The sequence below is a fragment of the Bos grunniens genome, chromosome 3 (assembly GCF_055505025.1).
Source record: "Bos grunniens cultivar Pamir isolate PY7600 chromosome 3, Bosgru_T2T1.0, whole genome shotgun sequence".
Taxonomy (NCBI): domain Eukaryota; kingdom Metazoa; phylum Chordata; class Mammalia; order Artiodactyla; family Bovidae; genus Bos; species Bos grunniens.
In genome coordinates, this window is record NC_141167.1 from 82,390,141 (window position 1) to 82,412,643 (window position 22,503).

The 22,503-nt window shown below is 39.2% G+C and overlaps 1 long non-coding RNA gene across 2 annotated transcripts in view; it reads right to left on the bottom strand.

The window, feature by feature from the left end:
- LOC147375928 (uncharacterized) overlaps positions 1-22,503 on the bottom strand; it is a 381,799-nt gene that overhangs the window by 104,634 nt on the left and 254,662 nt on the right. Inside the window, exon 3 of one of the 2 annotated variants that reach the window (XR_015161626.1) lies at positions 21,676-22,285. The exons of the other annotated variant lie outside the window; for it this stretch is intronic. This is a non-coding gene — a long non-coding RNA (uncharacterized LOC147375928). Of the gene's footprint in view, positions 1-21,675; positions 22,286-22,503 lie in introns of those variants that run through there. 2 annotated transcript variants of the gene reach the window in all.

The window sequence follows — 22,503 nt, forward strand, 5'->3', positions numbered from 1 at the left end:
AATAGTATTTATAATATCCATGAAATATTACAAACATTTAATACAATTACTTAAAACTATCTAAAAGATTCCAGCTACAGGACTGGGAAAGATCAGTTTTCATTACAATCCAAAAGAAGGGTAATGACAAAGAATGTTCAAACTACAGTACAATTGCACTCATTTCACATGCTAGTAAGTAAAGGCTCAAAATCCTTCAAGCTAGGTTTTAACAGTACATGAAATCAGAACTTTCAGATGTACAAGCTGGATTTAGAAAAGGCAGAGGAACCAGAGATCAAATTGCCAACATCCGTTGGATCATAGAAAAAAGCAAAAGAATTCCAGAAAAACATCTACTTCTGCTTCATTGACTATACTAAAAGCTTTGATGGTGTGGGTCCCAACAACCTGTGGAAAATTCTTCAAGAGATAGGAATGCAAGACTACCCTACCTGCCTCCTGAAAAACCTGTATCAGGTAAAGAAGCAGTAGTTATAAACTGGACATGGAACAACAGACTGGTTCCAAATTGGGAAAGGAGTACATCAAGGCTGTATATTCACCCTGCTTATTTAACTTCTATTCAGAGTACATCATGTGAAATGCCAGCCTGGATGAATCACCAGCTGGAATCAAGATTGCCAGGAGAAATATCAACAACTTCAGATATGCAGATGATACCACTCTAATGACAGGAAAAGCAAAGAGAAACTAAAGAGCCTCTTGATAAAGGTGAAGGAGGAGAGTGAAAAAACCTGGCTTAAAAGTCAACATTCAAAAAATAATCATGGCATCTGGTCCCACCACTTCATAGCAAATAGATGGGGGAAAATGGAAGCAGTGGCAGAATTTATTTTCTTGGACTCCAAAATCACTGTGGAGATGATGACTGCAGCCATGAAATTAAAAGAAGCTTGCTCCTTGGAGGAAGAGCTCTGACAAACCTAGACAACATATTAAAAAGCATAGACATCACTTTGTCGACAAAGATTTGTATAGTAAAACTATGGTCTTTCCAGTAGTCATGTATGGAAGTGACAGTTGGACCATAAAGAAGGCTGAGCACCGAAGAATTGATGCTTTTGAACTGTGGTTCTGGAGAAGACTCTTGAGAGTCACTTGGACAGCAAGGAGATCAAACCAGTCCATCCTAAAGGAAATCGACCCTAAATATTCATTGGAAAGGCTGATGCTGAAGCTGAAGCTCCAATACTTTGGCCACCTGATGTGAAGAGCCGACTTGATGGAAAAGACCCTGATGCTGGGAAAGACTGAGGGCAATAGAAGAAGGGGATGACAGAGGATGAGATGGTTGGATGACATACCTGACTCAATGGACATGAGTTTGAGAAATCTCCAGGTGATAGTGAAGGACAGGGAAACCTGATATGCTGCAGTCCATTAGGTCACAAAGATTTGGACACAACTTAGTGACTGAACAAGATTCCAAGTAAAAACTTCTTAAACTATGAAATTCATATTTTCACTTATTTGCTTTATAGAATCACTTGTAAATAAAGAGGAAATCCTATATTCAGTATCATTTCAGTTGTTCAGTCATGTGTGACTCTTTGTGATCCCATGAACCACAGCATGCCAGCCCTCCCTGTCCATCACCAACTCTGGAGTTTACTCAAACTCATGTCCATTGAGTCAGTGATGCCATTCAACCATCTCACCCTCTGTTGTCCCCTTCTCCTGCACTCAATCTTTCCCACCATCAGGGTCTTTCCAACTGAGTCAGCTCTTCGAATCAGGTGGCCAAAATATTGGAGTTTCAGCTTCAACATCAGTCCTACCAATGAACACCGAGGAATGATCTCCATTAGGATGGACTGGTTGGATCTTCTTGCAGTCCAAGGGACTCTCAATAGTCTTCTCCAACACCACAGTTCAAAAGCATCAGTTCTTCAGCACTCAGCTTTCTTTATAGTCCAACTTTCACATCCATACATTACCACTGGAAAAACCATAGCCTTTACTGGATGGACCTTTGTTGACAAAGTAATGGCTCTGCTTTTTAATATGCTGTTTAGGTTGGTCATAACTTTCCTCCCAAGAAGTAAGCATCTTTTAATTTCATGATTTCAATCACTATCTGAAGTGATTTTGGAGCCCAGAAAAATGAAGTCAGCTATTCTGTCCTCTGTTTCCCCATCTATTTCCCATTAAGTGATGGGACTGGGTGCCATGATTTTAGTTTTCTGAATGTTGAGCTTTAAGCCAACTTTTTCTCTCTCCTCTTTCACATTCATCAAGAGGCTCTTTGGTTCTTCCTATATTATTTAGCACTTTATAGATAAAGATACACTATTAAAATTGAAAAGTATTATTTTGCTGTGCAAAATCTTCAGCAATCATTTTCTTCATGTGTGTATACACATATATATTTATACACATATCATTTTTTTAGAGAAATGCCAATGTGTTTGTGGGATTCTGCTCTTTTAAGCACTGCTGAGTGAGAAGCACAATACAGGACCCCACTGCTATAGCCAAAATACACCAAGGAAACTTTCTTTTTTGTAAATCAGGATTTGTAGTTTAGACAGTCATTGTGATACATAACTAGAAATTGACATAAAACTAGAGTTATGAAAATCACATTGCAAGGGAAAACAAAATCAATAACAGCAAAATGATGGGTATAGGAATAGAATTACACAGGGATAGCAGATGGTGACTGCAGCCATGAAATTAAAAGACACTCCTTGGAAGAAAAGTTATGACCAACCTAGATAAAATATTCAAAAGCAGAGATATTTCTTTGCCAACAAAGGTCTGTCTAGTCAAGGCTATGGTTTTTCCAATGGTTATATATGGATGTGAGAGTTGGACTGTGAAGAAAGCTGAGTGCCAAAGAATTGATGCTTTTGAACTGTGGTGTTGGAGAGGACTCTTGAGAGAGTTGCAAAGAGATCCAACCAGTCCATTCTGAAGGAAATCAGCCCTGGGATTTCTTTGGAGGGAATGATGCGAAAGCTGAAACTCCAGTACTTTGGCCATCTCATGCGAAGAGTTGACTCATTGGAAAAGACCCTGATGCTGGGAGGGATTGGGGGCAGGAGGAGAAGGGGACAACAGAGGATGAGATGGCTGGATGGCATCACTGACTCGATGGACATGAGTTTGAGTGAACTCCGGGAGTTAGTGATGGACAGGGAGGCCTGGTGTGCTGCAATTCATGGGGTCTCAAAGAATCGGACATGACTGAGTGACTGAACTGAACTGATGAATCAAATAGGAATTAGAGAGTGTTGTTGAGGGGATGGATTGAAAGAGTAACATTTTAATCATTATTTTTTCCAACTCGTTATGCCTTTTCTTTTTCTGTTATTTTTTTTGGGTGGGGGGAGGGGGAAGCTTCAGTTCAGTATTCATTATCTGTCATCTAATTATATGCATCTTGGTTTTATAACCTTCTAATTTCTGGTCTGTTTAGAAAAAAAAAAAGTTTAAGGACACATACAGACAATGTTTCTGTTGTTATTTCCATTCTAGTCAGATTAAATAGTCCCTTAAATATTTGTTTCCCCTATGGTTAATAATCTTGTCTATTGGAAAATAAAGAATCATTGAGTACTACCATATACCAGGAATTGATTTAAAACAAAATTAGAAACACAGTCACAAATAAGACATTCTCTGCCTTCTGAGTTTGGATTCCACCAGAACAGAACCTAACACAATGACTGCGATGTAGGTAGTTTATTTGAAAGATGATTTCAAAGATGGAGTAGAAAGTAGGCAAAGTGATACAGCTAATAAAGAAAAGCAAAAATAATGGTATAGAATGTTGAAATATTTGGGCTTCCAAGGTAGTTCAGTGATAAAAAATGTGCCTGCCAGTGCAGGAGAGGTGGGTTCAATCTTTGGGTCAGGAAGATCCCTGGAGAAAGAAGGACCTGCAACCCACTCCAGTATTCTTGCCTGGAAAATCCCATGGACAGAGGAGCCTGGTGGGCTACAGTCCATGAGGTCACAAAAGAATCAGACATGACTTAGCAACTAAACAATAACAATTGAAACGTTTGCTATAAATATTTGGGGCTAAATTTCTTGAGTTTCTTAAAGCAGTATATAGAATCATTTCCAATATTTTCTTCCAAAAGTTAGGTTAGAAGATTCATCTACCAGCTTCTTCTGCCCATTAACTGAGGTTTAACCCCAGCAGTGTTCTTTAACCCCATCACATCTGGGTTTTTTTGGGGTATTACATGAATTGATATCCTGTGATTTTGGAGAAGATACTGAAGAAAAAATTGGAAAAGTCCACACTGTTTATTTTAATTTGGAAGAAACTGACATTACTGAACCAGCTGCAATTGCATCTAAAATCATAGTAAGCTGAAAGGATGTGATTAGACAGCAAAAATACCTGTCAGTCTATGCTTCCATCCAATCTCTGCCACATGGGCTTTAAGATGTAAAATCTCTCAAAGACAAACTTAAATAACATGGTTATTGGAACAAACTACAATCTCTGTTATTTCAATTTGTCTCAATGTTCTAATTGATACTCAGCATCCCTTTTTAGGATTTTATTTAATGTTTTCAGTACATCAGCTATACTAAGCTGTAAGGTACAAGCTCTTAGTTACCTTGTCCATGCCAGCTCATTGTTATCATCAGACAAAGAATAACATAGAAACCTCATGAACTCACCGAATTTTCAATCTATTCATGGTGGTACCCATTGTGTTGCAGCAACATTAGTTCCATTCATTCAATTAACTCTTTCAGAAGAGTAATTCCTTCCTTAGTCTGCTGGTCCATAAGTGTCTGGTAGTACTTAGTCAGTTCATTAGGTAATAGTTTCAGTTTCACTAAAACTTACTGTGCCCTTATAGTCTCCCCAGAGAAATAAAGGCTTTCTCAAGAACTTTAGTCCAATGAGACCCATGATTTGGCAAATGAGAGGCACAAATAAGTTTTCTCACCTAGAGAGAGTGACGATGCAAGGAGATAATCTTAGTTTGGCCAGTTTACCCCAAACTTGTGTATTCTCATATTAGAGACACATCATATATCTGTTGTTTATTCTGTGTACGAACTGTATGAGGACTGCAATCTAATCTCACAGAGTGTGTCATACCTAACCTAGAACTTAAGTCTTTAATAGACTATTTCACTATTTTATTGGAATGAGTGCTTCTGAATGGTGATGGACAGGATCATCACCATTATGGTGATCACAGAATCACTATAGTTTTGAATCTTCTTCATCCTGAGATATCTCCTTTGATTAGTACTTTTATCGTATGTTATCCCATGAAGGTAAGGCAAGAATTCTCTAAGCCAGTGAGTCACTTTAGCAGAGAAATTGTAGGCAGAGAATTGTATCAGAGCAAATGTCAATTCCAATAAAGATGAATCACTGAATCCTCCAGGATTGAAGGAAACAGACATAATTAACTTTCCACTAAATCACAGTTCAGTTCAGTTCAGTCGCTCAGTCGTGTTCGACTCTTTTCGACCCCATGAATGGCAGCACGCCAGGCCTCCCTGTCCATCACCAACTCCCGGAGTTCACTCAGACTCACGTCCATCAAGTCAGTGATGCCATCCAGCCATCTCATCCTCTTTCGTCCCCTTCTCCTCCTGCCCCCAATCCCTCCCATCATCAGAGTCTTTTCCAATAAGTCAACTCTTCACATGAGGTGGCCTAAGTACTGGAGTTTCAGCTTTAGCATCATTCCTTCCAAAGAAATCCCAGGGCTGATCTCCTTCAGAATGGACTGGTTGGATCTCCATGCAGTCCAAGGGACTCTCAAGAGTCTTCTCCAACACCACAGTTCAAAAGCATCAATTCTTCGGCACTCAGCCTTCTTCACAGTCCAACTCTCACATCCATACATGACCACTGGAAAAACCATAGCCTTGACAAGATGGACCTCTGTTGGCAAAGTAATGTCTCTGCTTTAGAATATGCTATCTAGGTTGGTCATAACTTTCCTTCCAAGGAGTGCCTTTTAATTTCATGGCTGCAGTCACCATCTGCAGTGATTTTGGAGCCCAAGAAAATAAAGTCTGACACTGTTTCCACTGTTTTCCCATCTATTTCCCATGAAGTGATGTACCAGATGCCATGATCTTTGCTTTAAGCGAATGTTGCACTTTAAGCCAACTTTTTCACTCTCCTCTTTCACTTTCATCAAGAGGCTTTGGAGTTCCTCTTCACTTTCTGCCATAAGAGTGGTGTCATCTGCATATCTGAGGTTATTAATATTTCTCCCAGCAATCTTGATTCCAGCTTATGCTTCTTCCAGCCCAGCGTTCCGCTAAACCACAGGCCCTTATTTTCACAAGATGGTATCCTATGAAAGAACTGGCATCATTCATTGCTACCAACCAGATGAACACAACAGCAACAGTAGTCAAATCAGTCTTGGTGTCAGAGAAGCCATTCTGTTGAACACTTACATGGCCTCTATCCTTGCTACCATGCTACTCCATTAGCAGCCTCTTGCAAAACATCTTTATAACTAAGAATAGAGGTTAACAGAGGGCCACTGAGAAACAAATCACATCTACCTGGTTGTTGAAGGCTTCTTCTGGAGTGGATGCTCTCTGGTGGGATTTGATAGTGAGACAAAAATATCTACAGATTCATTTCCATGGGTCAATTCATTTGTTTATTACCCAGACTCTTTGTGTATGATCTTTTTACTTAGAGTTATGTGCCTTTCAGAAGCCTGACCCATCAGCCAAGCCATTTATTATTGCCCTTGAATTTGTATTGATGTAACCTAGAAGGCAATGGCACCCCACTCCAATACTCTTACCTGGAAAATCCCATGGATGGAGGAGCCTGGTGGGCTGCAGTCCATGGGGTCCCTAAGAGTTGGACACGAATGAATGACTTCACTTTCACTTTTCACTTTCCTGCATTGGAGAAGGAAATGGCAACCCACTCCAGTGTTCTTGCCTGGAGAATCCCAGCGACTAGGGAGCCTGGTGGGCTGCCGTCTATGGGGTCACACAGAGTCAGACAAAACTGAAGTGACTTAGCAGCAGCAGCAGCAACCTAAACAGTGTATTAAGAAGCAGAGACATTACTTTGTCAACAAAGGTCCGTCTAGTCAAGGCTATGGTTTTTTCAGTGGACATGTATGGATGTGAGAGTTGGACTATAAAGAAAGCTGAGTGCCGAAGAATTGATGCTTTTGAACTATGGTGTTGGAGAAGACTCTTGAGAGTCCCTTGGACTGCAAGGAGATCCAAACAGTCCATCCTAAAGATGATGAGTCCTGGGTGTTCATTGGAGGGACTGATGTTGAAGCTGAAACTCCAATACTTTGGCCACCTGGTACGAAGAGCTGACTCATTTGAAAAGATCCTGATGCTGGGAAAGATTGAGGGCAGGAGGAGAAGGGGATGACAAAGGATAAGATGTTTGGATGGCATCACCGACTTGATGGACATGGATTTGGGTGAACCCTGGGAGTTGGTGATGGACAGGGAGGCCTGGCGTGCTGCAGTTCATGGGGTCGCAAAGAGTCAGACACAACTGAGCAACTGAACTGAACTGATTTTATCTCAGGCTGCTTCTTTCTCCATACACAGTGGAAGTAGCACATTGCACTGCTTGTATGTTTCTCTGTCCATTTGAATGATTTCCACTCCTCACTGTTTCTTAGGAATACTGAGTGTGTTGCAGAGAAGAACCAGTTTTGACTCTATGTTGGAACTGTTTCTTTGACTTGTTATTCATTACTTTTGTTATTATAATTATACAGAATGCCTGCCTCAGAGAATCCAGCCCCTCTGCCTGACTGTTAAAGTGCCTTTGTTCAGAACCTTATCCACCTGTAGGTGGCAGGAAGGAAGAAATTAACACATCTCTTGCCTGAGTCTTGCCATCCTAGGAGATGTTTGTAAGATTAATGATATTTTTACTTTGCTTCCTCACCTCCCCCCATCTCTAATTTATAAAAGAACCTGGCATCCAGACCCAGAGAATGGTTATTTTGAGGTGCTAGCCTAGGAAAGTTATGACCAACCTAGATAGCATATTCAAAGGCAAAGACATTACTTTGCCAACAAAGGGCATCTAGTCAAGGCTATGGTTTTTCCTGTGGTCATGTATGGATATGAGAGTTGGACTGTGAAGAAGACTGAACACCGAAGAATTGATGCTTTTGAACTGTAGTGTTGGGGAAGACTCTTGAGAGTCCCTTGGACTGCAAGGAGATCCAACCAGTCCATTCTGAAGGAGATCAGCCCTGGGATTTCTTTGGAAGGAATGATACTAAAGCTTAAACTCCAGTACTTTGGCCACCTCATGCGAAGAGTTGAGTCATTGGAAAAGATTCTGATGCTAGGAGAGATTGGGGGCAAGAGGAGAAAGGGACGACAGAGGATGAGATGGCTGGATGGCATCACTGACTCAATGGACATGAGTCTGGGTGAACTCCGGGAGTTGGTGATGGACAGGGAGGCCTGGCATGCTGCGATTTATGGGGTTGCAAAGAGTCGGACACGACTGAGTGACTGAACTGAATTGAACTGAGCCTGCCATCTTCTCGGTCAGTCAGCTTCCTGAATAAAGTCTCTTCCTTGGTTCGACCCCTTCTCTCGGATTCATTGGCTTGTCATGCAGCAAGCAGAAAGTGAGTTTGGACTCAGTAACAAGTGAGTCTCTAGTGTGACAATATTTCATTTTTAGCAAATTCTTACATTTTTAGGCAAATATATATCTCTCTAAATCAGGGCTGTTTTTTGTTTTCTCTCCCTGCCTACTAGTCACATGAAAACTTCCACTGAGCAAAAAGCATTGAGTTGAAAGAGAGGCATTAGCACAACCAAAGTCAGTGAAATGGTTGTCTGGGTCCACTTCTTTATATAATTTACTTGTGAATCTAAAATTGATTAAGACCAATGCCAAATACACTATTATGGGAGAGCTGTATGTTTTGTGCCTTATGATATACTGATTCTGAAAATATCCACCTTAAGAAAGCCAGTTAATTTTACAGTTGGCCAGTGTCCTCTAGCCAGATTCTTCATTTCTAATGGGTCCCAGAAGCATACCAGGAACTGCTATTTAAATAGTACTTCTTTGAAACAGAAGATATGTTCTATTTCCAAAACCATAGAAGTCAGATTTGTGAGTCTATCACAGCTTGCCGAAGACTTCACAAAGAACTTCTAGCTTCTATGGATTCCTCCAGCAACACTGGATCTTCTAGGTCATATACCCTGAGCCAGAGCAGCAGGGAACTTACATCACCATCTAGCAAAGCTGTAAAACTATTTTATCCTGGAGCTCCCTTAATCTTGTAGCCTTCTAACTTACCTGATAAAGGAAGTGGAGTATTTTCCATGATTAATTTTTGTAGGCATTTTAATCTGACTCCAATACCAGAGTACTAACTTTCTTTTCCACTGAGACATAATTTTATTTAATTAATTTTTCCCTTTTTGATCTGTTTAGTGACCCTAATAAGTGGAGGAATTCCAATATTTAGCTGATGAGAAATAAAAAAAGTTTTCTTTCTTCTGCTTTATCTAAATTCTAATTTATTCTGACAGTCCCAAGGGAATATTTCTTCCTAAGAGTTTAGCTTAAAGTGTATGTTGTACATAGAAATATGCTAGTAATGAATTGTGTTTTATGTTCATCTGACTGCATTATGAGATTTATAATCTTATGCTATAATTTCTGGCTCTTCCTCTCAGCTGACTCTATCCTTGAATTGTTTCACTCTGTAAGAAATTTCATTTCTCAAATTCACCCCTTTCCATAAATTAATATTCTTAGTATTCACTATCAACAACCTCTAATCATTAATATATTTGCCTTCTAATTATGCACGTGGACATTTGTTTATTTATTATCTCACTTTCTGGAATAAAAAATGAGAGCCAAAACACACATTCTTTTACTTCCAAAGTGTATTTAATACTGTTCCTGCTCAAATCAATAAATGGTGAGTCACAATTACAGATTAGAATACTTTCATCAATGCTTTGTCTAAAAGTATTATGATTTCATGTTTATTCTAATCTATATGCATTACAATTATTTTCCTTTTATTATACATCTCTTTTACTTTATATTTTTCCTCTTTTATTAAGGTTCTTTTTTAGGCTAGTTTAACTTTTATCCACTGCCCCCATCACCTTTAATTTATTTTGCTTTTCTGTGTTCAATGACATCTTAATTAACGAGCCTTGTTTAAAGATATTCTTCCAATGAATGATGAGACTCATTTAAGTTACCTAGCATTTCTAGTACCAGTTTTTTCAAGAAATTACAGTTTCCTGACTTTTCTCTTTATATCAGGTTATTGCACAAACTTTCTAATGTAGATTTTTAAACTATACATTTTTCTCTCCTTACATTCTTAGTTCTATGCACTTTAATACAAAGATTTATTTTTATTTTATATCAAAGATTCTTCACATCATTATGTTTTTCCCTCATGCAGTGAGTAAACATGATTTATTTTCCAGTACATACTTTTAAAGAATATGTTAATTTTTACTAATTTCCAATTACTATTTTTCTAAGTTGCTCTGCCTCCTACTTCATCAATAACACTTCTGTGGTCTTTATTTTGACAACTGTTATTGAGCAGCAGTCTAGTATAGTATGAGTCTTCCCTGGTGGCTCAGATGGTAAAGTGTCTGCCTGCAATGCGGGAGACCTGGGTTTGATCCTTGGGTTGGGAAGATCTCCTGGAGAAGGAAACAACAACCCACTCTAGTACTCTTGCCTGGAGAATCCCACAGATGGGAGGAGCCTAGTAGGCTACAGTCCATGGGGTCGCAAAGAGTAGGACATGACTGAGTGACTTCACTTTCACTTTCTAGTACAGTGGTTCTACACTACACTATAAGATGTTTCATTGGGGTAAAAGAAGAAAGTATTAATATTAGAATATCCCATGATTATTTTTATCTGACACTAAACAAATGAATATTTATGATCTGTGATGGTTCATTTTATGTGTCAACTTAACCGTACCACAGGGTGCCCAGATACTTGGTCAAACATTATTCTGGGTATGTCTGTGAGGGTGTTTGTTGATGAGGTGAACATTCAAATCAGAAGACTAAGTAAAGCAGATTGCATTCCCTAATGTAGGTGAGCCTCATATAATCGATAGAAGATCTGAATAAAATAAAATCAAAAGGCTAAGTAAGAGAAAACACCTCTTGCTGGGACTTGAACTGTTATGGACTTCAGACTTAAACACCTCTTTTCTTGGGTCACAGGCCTGCCTGACAGATTTCAGACTGGAGCTTACTTCATTGGCTCTCCTGGTTTTGTGGCCTGTGGACTCAAATAATTTTCCTGTGTCTCAAACATGCTGACTACAGATAATGGAAATTCACTGCCTCTATAACTGCATGCACCAATTTTCTCTCTCTCTCTCTTTATATATTTATATATTTATACACATACACACACATACACACACACATTCAGCTGAAGGTTCAATACTTTGGCCACCTAATGCAAAGAGCTATTTCATTAGAAAAGACCCTGATGCTGGGAAAGATTGAAGGCAAGAAAAGGGGGCAACAACAGAGGATGAGATGGTGGATGGCATCACCAACTCAATGGACATGAGTTTGAGCAAGCTCTGGGAGATGGTGAAGGACAGGGAAGCCTGGCATGCTGCAGTCTATGGAGTCGCAAAGAGTCGGACATGACTGAGCGACTGAACAATATATAGACACAGACAGACACATAAATCCTATTGGTTCTGTTTTCCAGGAGAGCTATGACAAACACAGATTTTAGTACCTAAGATGGTTCTAGAAGAACACAATTTCAAGGATGAGTTTTCTGAATTGGTTCTGGAGTATCCAGAACTGGATCTCTAATTTGATTAGATTTGGAGATGCTAATGCGGAGAAGGCAATGGCACCCCACTCCAGTACTCTTGCCTGGGAAATCCATGGACGGAGGAGGCTGGTGGGCTGCAGTCCATGGGGTCGCTAAGAGTCAGACACGACTGAGTGACTTCACTTTCACTTTTCTCTTTCATGCATTGGAGAAGGAAATGGCAACCCACTCCAGTATTCTTGCCTGGAGAATCCCAGGGACGGGGGAGCCTGGTGGGCTTCCGCCTATGGGGTCGCACAGAGTCGGACACGACTGAAGTGACTCAGCAGCAGCAGCAGCAGACATGCTAATGATTCTATTTCTAGTGATAAGAAGAAAACTGATAGTTTATGACATGATCTGGCAATAGAAATATATAAAACATCACCATAGTGTTACCCAAACTGGGTTATTCTCTTGGTAGATGTCAAGCTAAAAGATACAACAAGATAAAGACCTGGAGAAGGAAGGATGTATCACTTGTAACAAGTAAAGAAAACACCAGGGATCTTTCCCAAAGCAGTGTCTCCTGAACAGCAAAACCGCAGAAGTTTTAAGCTAAGAGTACATGCATATTCATGAAGGGGCTTGGGAGGTGCATGCATATTCACAAAGAGGCTGGCATGTGGGAGACTTTGGCTTAAAATTGGGGCAAAGGTTGACAGAGTCCAAGGAGTAAGTCAAGGAAAAGGAATCCAAGGAAAGGGAGTACGTCAAGGCTGTATATTGCCACCATGCTTATTTAACTTATATGCAGAGTACATCATGAGAAACGCTGGGGTGGACGAAATACAGGCTGGAATTAAGATTGCCGGGAGAAATATCAATAACCTCAGATATGCAGATAACACCACCCTTATGGCAGAAAGAGAAGAAGAACTAAAGAGCCTCTTGATGAAAGTAAAAGAGGAGAGTGAAAAGTTGGCTTAAAGCTCAACAGTCAAGAAAACTAAGATCATGGCATCTGGTCCCATCACTTCATGGGATATAGATGGGGAAACAGCGGACACAGTGGCTGACTTTATTTTTGGGCTCCCAAATCACTGCAGTTGGTGATTCCAACCATGAAATTAAAAGATGCTTACTCCTTGGGGAAAAAGTTATGAACAACTTAGACAGCATATTCAAAAGCAGAGACATTACTTTGCCAACAAAGGTCCATCTAGAAAAGGCTATGGTTTTTCCAGTAGTTCTGTATGGATGTGAGAGTTGGACTATAAAGAAAGCTGAGCACTGAAGAATTGATGCTTTTGAACTATGGTGTTCAAGAAGACTTTTGAGAGTCCCTTGGACTGTAAGGAGATCTAACCAGTCCATCCAAAAGGAAATCAGTCCTGAGTATTCTTTGGAAGGACTGATGCTGAAGCTGAAACTCTAATACTTTGGCCACCTGATGAGAAGAGCTGACTCATTTGAAAAGACCCTGATGCTGGGAAAGATTGAAGGCAGGAGGAGAAGGGGATGACAGAGGATGAGATGGTTGGATGGCATCACTGACTCAATGGACATGAGTTTGAGTAAACTCCAGAGTTGGTGATGGACAGGGAGGGCTGGCATGCTGCGGTCCGTGGAGTCACAAAGAGTCAGACACAACTGAGCAACTGAACTGAAGCTTTAGCAGACTGATATCACAAAGGGTGAGAAAAGGACAACATCATCATCCTTTAGATTGCTGAAAATCCAACTCAGAATTTCATCCTATGCCTGACTGAAGGGGAATTTGGACTAATACTGCAAAATGGAGGTAAAATAGACTATGTCTGGGCTTCCCTGGTAGCTCAGCTAATAAAGAATCTGCCTGCAATGCAGGAGACCCTGGTTTGGTTCCTGGGTTGGGAAGATTTCCTGGAGAAGGGAGAGGGTACCCACACCAGTATTCATAGGCTTCCCTGGTGGCTCAGATGGTGAAGAATCCGCCTGCAGTTTGGGTTCGATCTCTGGGTTGGGAAGATCCCCTGGAAGAGGGCATGACAACCCATCCAGTATTCTTGCTTGGAGAATCCCCGTGGACAGAGGAGCCTAGTGGGCTACACTCCATGGAGTCACAAAGAATCAGACACAACTGGGCAACTAAGCACAGCACAGAGTATGTCTAGAACATAGGTGATCACTTAAGGCTTCTCTTAGTGCATCTTTTAGTTTTACCATGCACTATGTTTAAGGTAAGTGGAAAACTACAACAACCCAATCCAGGATGACCACTAATTGTTCAGAGCTTTCAGGATGAACTTACTCAGTCACCTCACCAGCTTAAGAACCAAAGAGATATGAGGTATTTGCTAAAGGCAAAAAGAATACAGAATGGGTAAAGGGAGAAGGTAGAGTATTAATACTAACTATAACCATGTGACAAGTTATAGAAACAAGGACAATAATTGTCATGAGAATATCTTCATTATATTATTTTGTTATGAATAATTTATGTGTTTGTATATACAAGTATATACATATATATTGCAGATATCTTTATTTTCCCTCTCTTAATGTTTTATCATGTAACAAAAGGCATATTAACTTTACATCATAATATTTAAGTTATGAAATATCAAGGAGAAGAGTAATAATACTCAAGGGCTTTTTTCTCCTCTTGTGGACAAGGAATTAGTAGGATTTCAACTGTATAAGGATAGTTATATCATGTTAGGGAGAATTATGACCTTGTTATTATCTTTCCTTGGTGATTAAGTTTAGTGCAAATGGGTGCCAAGTTGACATGAGTTAATTTGACATGTGATGGTTAATTTCATGCGTCAACTTAACTGGGCCAATAGGGTGCCCAGACATTTGAACAAACACTATTCTGGTTGTGTCGGTGAGGATGTGTCCGAATAAGACTAACATTTGAATCAGTTGACTGAATAATGTAGATTTTCCTCCCTAATGTGGATCTGTCTCAGCCATCAATAGAAGAACTAAATAAAACAAAATGGCTAAGTAAGGAAAAACTCCTCCTACCTGACTACATGAGTTGGGACTGATGATTTTTTGGCTTTTAGACTCAGATTGATATATCAGATATTCTTTAGTCTCAAACCTGCCAAATTACAGACTAAATTTTATATAATCAGTTCTCCTGGTTCTCAGGCCTTTGACCTTGTACTGGAACTACATATTCACATTCCTGGGTTTCCAGCTTGTGGACTGCTGATCTTAAAACTTCTTAGTCTCCATAATCATGTGAGACAACTGCTCATAATAAGTCTCAACCTCTCTCTCTCTTATTTACATGGAGTCATACAACCCTAATACACTCTTTTAAAAATAGTATTTAATATAAATAAAAAGTATTTGGCATAAACATAATCCATGATTGAATGCTGTCAGTATGAATCCTCAAATTAATTGCATTTATTTAATTTAGTTATATTCATGTTTTTTGTTGTATGGTAAACTGCTGAATTTTGTAGGCTTTGGAACTAAATTACCTGAGTTGACTTTTGATTCACTGCTTACTAGTCTCATGGGTTTGAATATGTTTCTGGACTACTCCTTGTTTTTATTACTTCTTTTGTAAATTAGGATAAATTACTATCTATCTCAGTTATAGTGATGATTATGAAAATTATTATATAAAAATTCATAAAAAGTGCTAGGCACATACTACAGAATCAGTACTATCTATTTGCTATTATTTCTTCAAACCATAAGCAATACTTAAGTACTTTTTGTTCAAGGTTTCTTATTGTTCCTTAGTCAAAATTTGGTTACTGTCACCAGTTATTACATCAGCCAACTTCAGCAATGCTTTTTTTTTTTTCAAGGATTTTTTTTAATCCTTTAATTATAAATTTGATGTATCTTTCCAATACTCTGCCACAGATGCCAATGAATTAATGACAATATTCCAGTTATATTAATTTATTTTTAAGGATAACATCCTATTAGCTCACCAACAAGCATTTTAAATTCTAGCAATAAAGAAAAACTAATTATTATTAAATAACTTATATTCACCTTATCATAAAAAATACTAGAGGTATAGGGATAAGTAAGATAAGATCCATGACCATAAGTAATTTAACATCTTGAGGGAAGACGAAGACATTAAAGAGAAGTGTAATTAGTATAAATCTTTTTCTTCTCCATATCAGTATTCAGTTCAGTTCAGTCACTCAGTCGTGTCCAACTCTTTGCAATCCCATGAACCACAGTAGGCCAGGCCTCCCTGTCCATCACCAACTCCCTTAGTCTACCTAAACTCATGTCCATTGAGTTGCTGATGCCATCCATCTATCTCATCCTCTGTCATCCCCTTCTCCTCCTGCCCTTAATCTTTCCCAGCATCAGGGTCTTTTCCAATAAGTCAGCTTTTCACATTAGGTGGCCAAAGTATTGGAGTTTCAGCTTCAACATCAGTCATTTCAATGAACACCCAGGACTGATCTCCTTTAGGATGGACTGGTTGGATCTTCTTGCAGTCCAAGGGACTCTCAAGAGTCTTCTCCAACACCATAGTTCAAAAGCATCAATTCTTCGGCACTCAGCTTTCTTTGTAGTCCAACTCTCACATCCATACGTGACTACTGGAAAAAACATAGGCTTGACTAGATGGACCTTTGTTGACAAACTATTGTCTCTGCTATTATCAGCCATCAAATTAAGCAAATTAATTTGGATCACAGAGAAAGCAAGGGAATTTCAGAAAAATATCTACTTCTGTTTCATTGACTACGCTAAAGCCTTTGACTATGTAGATCACAACAAACTATGGAAAATTCTTAAAGAGATAGGAATACCAGACCACCTTATCTGTCTCCTCAGAAACTTGTATGCTGGTCAAGAAACAATAGTTAGAACCAGACATGGAACATCTGACTGTTTCAAAATTGGGAAAGGAATACCTCAAGGCTGTACACTGTCACCCTGCTTACTTAACTTATATGAAGAGTACATCATGCGGAATGCCAGGCTGGATGAAGCACAAGTTGGAATCAAGATTGCTGGGGAAAATATCAACAATCTCAGATATGCAGATGATACCACTCTCCTGGCAGAAAGCAAAGAGGAGTTAAAAAGCCTCCTGATGAGTGTGAAAGAGGAGAGTGAAAAAGCTGGCTTAAAACTCAACATTCAAAAAATGAAGATTATGGCATCTGGTCCCATCACATCATGGCAAATAGAAGGGGAAAATGTGGAAACAATGGCAGATTTTATTTTTCTGGACTCCAAAATCGCTGCAGATGGTGACTGCAGACAAGAAATTAACAGACATTCGCTCCTTTGAAGAAAAGCTATGGCAAACCTAGGCAGCATATTAAAAAGCAGAGACATTACTTTGCTGACAAAGGTCCATCTAGTCAAAGCTGTTTTTTCCAGTAGCCATGTACGGATGTGAGAGTAGAACCATAAACAAAGCTAAGCATCAAAGAACTGATGTTTTCAAATTGTGGTGCTGGAAGATTCTCAAGTATCCCTTGGACTGCAAGAAGATCCAACCAGTCAATCCTAAAGGAAATCAACCCTGAATATTCACTGGAAGGACTGATGCTGAACCTCCAATACCTTGGCCATCTGATGCAAAAAGCTCACTTATTAGAAAAGACCCTGATTCTGGGAAAGATTGAAGTCAAAAGGAGAAGGGAGCAGCAGAGTATAAGATGGTTGGATGGCATCATCGACACAATGGACACGAGTCTGAGTTAACTTCAGGTGACAGTGAATGACAAGGAAGCCTGGCGTGCTGTAGTCCATGGGATCCCAAAGCGTCAGACCCAACTTAGTGACTGAATAACAGACAACAACAAATAAAGCGAATCATTTTATTTGCTGTTTGTCTTATAGGTTTCCCCTCCTTCTGGATCAGGAATCTTTTCCTGCTGCCCTAAACTCTGCTGCAGACAAACTCTTTCCTTTGTTTGGATCTTGGGTTGCTAATTAACATGATAAAGGGATGCTTTCTCCCCATGTTAGGCAGCATAGAGCTAAAGTATGTCAGGCCTCTCTTCTTTCTCATTATCCCCTCCTTCCTTCCCCAAGACCATCTAAACAATCCACTTATGTACATAAATATTTTCATGGAAGTTTGGAGAACATTTCAGGAGGGAGTTACAAGGTAATTTCTCCCGAAGCATGATAGACTCTGGATTCTGAGTCTCAGCCTTAAGACAAAGAATACCATCCATGGGTTGACTCAGCTCTTTGAAAGATTAGTCAACATCTATGATCCTACATTTTACCTCTGATATCTTACTTTTTCTCTAACTTGGAACACAATATCTCTCTCCACCATTTGGGAGATAGTTCTTTAGGTTGTAAAGAATTATCCATTGCATTCATATTGCCACAACCTAAGAACCTAGACAGCCCTATCATGCAGAAATTCTCTATATTTGACCCTATTGAACTATATCCCCCCGCTTCATTAAAACCCTTTCCTCATTCACTTGTAAGGCACATGTCTTTTCTTATCTCATTGTTTCTTCATGATTATTTATTCTATGACTATAAGTTCTTTGCTTTCTTCTTGCTCATTCATTTCTTCAACATTCTAGTTGAAGAAATTAACTAGTTAACATCAACATTAACTAGTTTCTCTTCTTCTACTTCTCTGCCTCTATGTTGTATGAACATATATCTTTTTTAAACATTCTATTGAACTGAATTAATGTGTTTACATATCTATATTTCTCACTTACAGGTAAGTTTCTTTGGGACAGGGACTTCATTATATTCATTGCTGTATATTAATTATTTAGTATATTGTTAGGTACACAAAAGGACAATAAACATTTGCTTAAGAGAATCAAACTAGGGATAATCCAGAGAGAAAAAAAATCAACATTTTAAACTTTCTATAGAGAAGAACTGAATTATTTCTAAAACAAATTTTTAAAAGCTAAAATATTTTGGTTTACAAAAGAGTAACAAAGTGGGAATAATCTAATTTTTCACAAACATGGTATAGAAATACATTAACCTGAATGGGCAGAATTACTTTGATTCAAGATTGTGAAATTTACTGAAATGCTCTTCATCTTTGCTACTTTTTTCCTCTCTAACTATGCATTTCTCTCTCTCAAACACTAATGAATTAGGAATGTTAAAAAAATGTAAAAAAAAAAAAAAGAGTTTATTGACTATGCCAAAGCCTTTGACTGTGTGGATCACAGTAAACTGTGGAAAATTCTGAAAGATATGGGAATACCAGACCACCTGATCTGCCTCTTGAGAAATTTGTATGCAGGTCAGGAAGCAACAGTTAGAACTGGACATGGAACAACAGACTGGTTCCAAATAGGAAAAGGACTATGTCAAAGCTGTATATTGTCACCCTGTTTATTTAACTTATATGCAGAGTAACATCATGAGAAACGCTGGACTGGAAGAAACACAAGCTGGAATCAAGATTGCCAGGAGGAATATCAATAACCTCAGATATGCAGATGACACCACCCTTATGGCAGAAAGTGTAGAGGAACTCAAAAGCCTCTTGAAAGTGAAAGAGGACAGTGAAAAAGTTGGCTTAAAGCTCAACATTCAGAAACCGAAGATCATGGCATCCAGTCTCATCACTTCATGGGAAATAGATGGGGAAACAGTGGAAACAGTGTCAGACTTTATTTTTCTGGGCTCCAAAATCACTGCAGATGGTGACTGCAGCCATGAAATTAAAAGACGCTTACTCTTTGGAAGGAAAGTTATGACCAACCTAGATAGCATATTAAAAAGCAGAGACATTACTTTGCCAACAAAGGTTCGTCTAGTCAAGGCTATGGTTTTTCCTGTGGTCATGTATGGATGTGAGAGTTGGACTGTGAAGAAGGCTGAGCACTGAAGAATTGATGCTTTTGATCTGTGGTGATGGAGAAGACTCTTGAGAGTCCCTTGGACTGCAAGGAGATCCAACCAGTCCATTCTGAAGGAGATCAGCCCTGGGATTTCTTTGGAAGGAATGATGCTAAAGCTGAAACTCCAGTACTTTGGCCACCTCATGCAAAGAGTTGAGTCATTGGAAAAGACTCTGATGCTGGGAGGGATTGGGGGGCAGGAGGAGAAGGGGACGACAGAGGACGAGATGGCTGGATGGCATCGCTGACTCGATGGACGTAAGTCTGAGTGAACTCCGGGAGTTGGTGATGGACAGTGAGGCCTGGCGTGCTGCGACTCATGGGGTTGCAAAGAGTCGGACACGACTGAGCGACTGATCCGATATGATCTGATCTGAAGCCATGTGTATGGAAAATTAACAAGGCACAATTGCAAGGTTTCTATGCACACATTACAGGGAAAATAAAATACTGGCTTACTCAGCCAAAGCATAATAGATCACGTTGGCAATGGAAAACTATTTAGTGAATTTACACAAGTGAATTTACCCAAGTGAGATTCTGAGGGGAGTGAGGGTAAAAATAAGGGAAACCTGAGCCAAGTTCTCAATATATGTCTCAGGATATTTAACATTAATTGTACTTTATATAAATAAGAATATTAAGATTACTCCTTTAGGCTAAAGTAAATGAATGAATAAGCAAGTTTTTCCTATGTTTTAAGTACCCTTCTGAAATTACAGAATTTGCACACAGAAAAAAATTTGAAAGACAAGGACTCCTGGCCTTCATTATAAAATAATCAAGTTAATTAACTGGGAACACAGCAGGGTCTTATTACCAAAGAAGAAATTAGTTCAATGACTTTTGAATGTAATTTTGGAAACTGTGAGTTTACTGGAACACAAAGTAAGAAATATATTTCACTGCCAAAGAGAAGCATTCATTGGCTCCAGTTAATTCACTAATACGGTCTTTCTTTTTTTTTTTTTTCCCTCTCTTCTCTTTGTCACTGGTTCCTAGTATTTTCTACATAGTACAAAGGGCTAGGAAAGTAGGAGACATGCAAAATCAATTAACTACTTTTTATTCAAGGGATAATTTACCAGTTTGTGAACTGCTTAATTTATATTCCTTTACTATTCACTTTATTTACATATCATTTCATTTTTACTATTTTACCCACACTAAAAAATGAATAAAGAAAAATATATTTATTCAAATGAATAAAGAAAAATAATGCCTAGTGCAGTAGCCTCCACGAGTCACATGTGAAGTTTTAAAATACAGATATTCAGTCCCATCTAAGACATATTGAATCAGAATGTCTTGGGATGTGTCTGAATGGTCATATTTTCTAAAATAGTTCACAGTTAAACCCAGCATTTACCAAGGAATGAAAATGGTTGGCAACTGAAGCAAACAGTCAGTGGATTGTAAATGGTATAATAATATTATGAAAGTGTATTTCTGACTGCAAGCCTTTTGGGTGAAAAAATTGGAACTTGAACAGATTTCATGCATAAGTGTTTCAGTAATAACAAAACTGAGTATTATCTATAGGTATTCTTGTAGCCCCCTTTCATTGGAGATGAAATGAATGAATTCCATCTTAGAAAGACTATCAAATTTTATCAAATTTGTGTCATATCAACATATGAAAAATACTTAACATAAGAGAATACGTGAAACTCCAGAAAACTCCAGGAATTAGTTTATGTATTTTTGTATTTTATTTGTTTATTGTGTACCTAATCTTTTTTGGGGGCTCCAAAATCACTGCAGATGGTGACTGCAGCCATGAAATTAAAAGATGCTTACTCCTTGGAAAGAAAGTTATGACCAACCTAGATAGCATATTGAAAAGCAGAGACATTACTTTGCCAACAAAGGTTCATCTAGTCAAGGCTATGTTTTTTCCTGTGGTCATGTATGGATGTGAGAGTTGGACTGTGAAGAAGGCTGAGCGCCGAAGAATTGATGCTTTTGAACTGTGGTGTTGGAGAAGACTCTTGAGAGTCCCTTGGACTGCAAGGAGATCCAACCAGTCCATTCTGAAGGAGATCAGCCCTGGGATTTCTTTGGAAGGAATGATGCTAAAGCTGAAACTCCAGTACTTTGGCCACCTCATGCGAAGAGTTGACTCATTGGAAAAGACTCTGATGCTGGGAGGGATTGGGGGGCAGGAGGAGAAGGGGACGACAGAGGACGAGATGGCTGGATGGCATCGCTGACTCGATGGACGTAAGTCTGAGTGAACTCCGGGAGTTGGTGATGGACAGTGAGGCCTGGCGTGCTGCGACTCATGGGGTTGCAAAGAGTCGGACACGACTGAGCGACTGAACTGAACTGAAATCTTATTTAGGGAGAAGGCAATGGCACCCCACTCCAGTACTGTTGCCTGGAAAATCCCATGGATGGTAGGCTGCAGTCCATGGGGTCACTAAGAGTCAGACATGACTGAGCGACTTAACTTTCACTTTCAACTTTCATGCATTGGAGAAGGAAATGGCAACCCACTCCAGTGTTCTTGCCTGGAGAATCCCATGGACGGAGAAGCCTGGTAGGCTGCGGTCTCTGGGGTCACACAGAGTCAGACACGACTGAAGCGACTTAGCAGCAGCAATCTTATTTTAGGTATTAGGGAAATTTAACTGGAAACAAATTATACAAACTCTCTGACTTCCAGGAGCCAACACTGTATTAGGAAGAGACAGAAAAAACAACTATGAACAACTGAATAAGTAAGTTAATTGCAGGTCCAATAAACACTAATGTGAATACAGAGTGACTGAAGAGAGGAAGATACTTTAGCTAAGTAAGATTGTCTGAAATTACATTTAGTAAATCTATTCTTAACCTTCAAAAGGAGGCATATGTGGAGATAAGTGGAAGAGTATTTCTGCCAGAGGAAAA